Here is a 450-nt window from a genome sequence, read left to right as displayed (position 1 = left end):
AGGGTTCTATATTTTTAAAAAATAAAAATAATAAATAATAAAATCAACCATTCATCAGTAAGGATGTGCTCATGCACTGTTGGTGGGAATGTGAACTGGGGCAGCCACTGCGGAAAACGACAGGGAGGTTCCTCAAAAAATTAAAACCACTGTATGAGCCAGTAATTCCACTTCCGGGTATATATCCGGAGGACATGAAATCACTGTCCTGAAGAGATATCATACCCCCCACAGTGGCATTATTTACAATAGCCAAGACACGGAAACCACCTAAGGGTCTAGCGACAGATGAATGGATACAGGAGATGTGGTATATGGATGCAATGGAATATTAGCGAACCATAAAACAGGAGGAAATTCTGCCATTTATAACCACATGAACGGACCTTGAGGGCATGAAGGCAGAAGTGAAGGCAGAAGTGAGGGCAGAAGTGAAAGCACTTCTCGGAC

The 450-nt window shown here is 42.4% G+C and overlaps 1 protein-coding gene across 3 annotated transcripts in view; it reads right to left on the bottom strand.

Moving 5' to 3' along the window:
- Positions 1 to 450, bottom strand: part of EFHC2 (EF-hand domain containing 2) — a 181624-nt gene that overhangs the window by 82460 nt on the left and 98714 nt on the right. The window lies entirely within an intron of this gene.

Source organism: Crocuta crocuta, unplaced genomic scaffold (assembly GCF_008692635.1).
Source record: "Crocuta crocuta isolate KB4526 unplaced genomic scaffold, BGI_CrCroc_1.0 scaffold467, whole genome shotgun sequence".
NCBI classification, from domain to species: Eukaryota; Metazoa; Chordata; class Mammalia; order Carnivora; family Hyaenidae; genus Crocuta; species Crocuta crocuta.
Note: the sequence above shows the minus strand (reverse complement) of the source record. Positions and strands in the feature narration are given on the sequence as shown.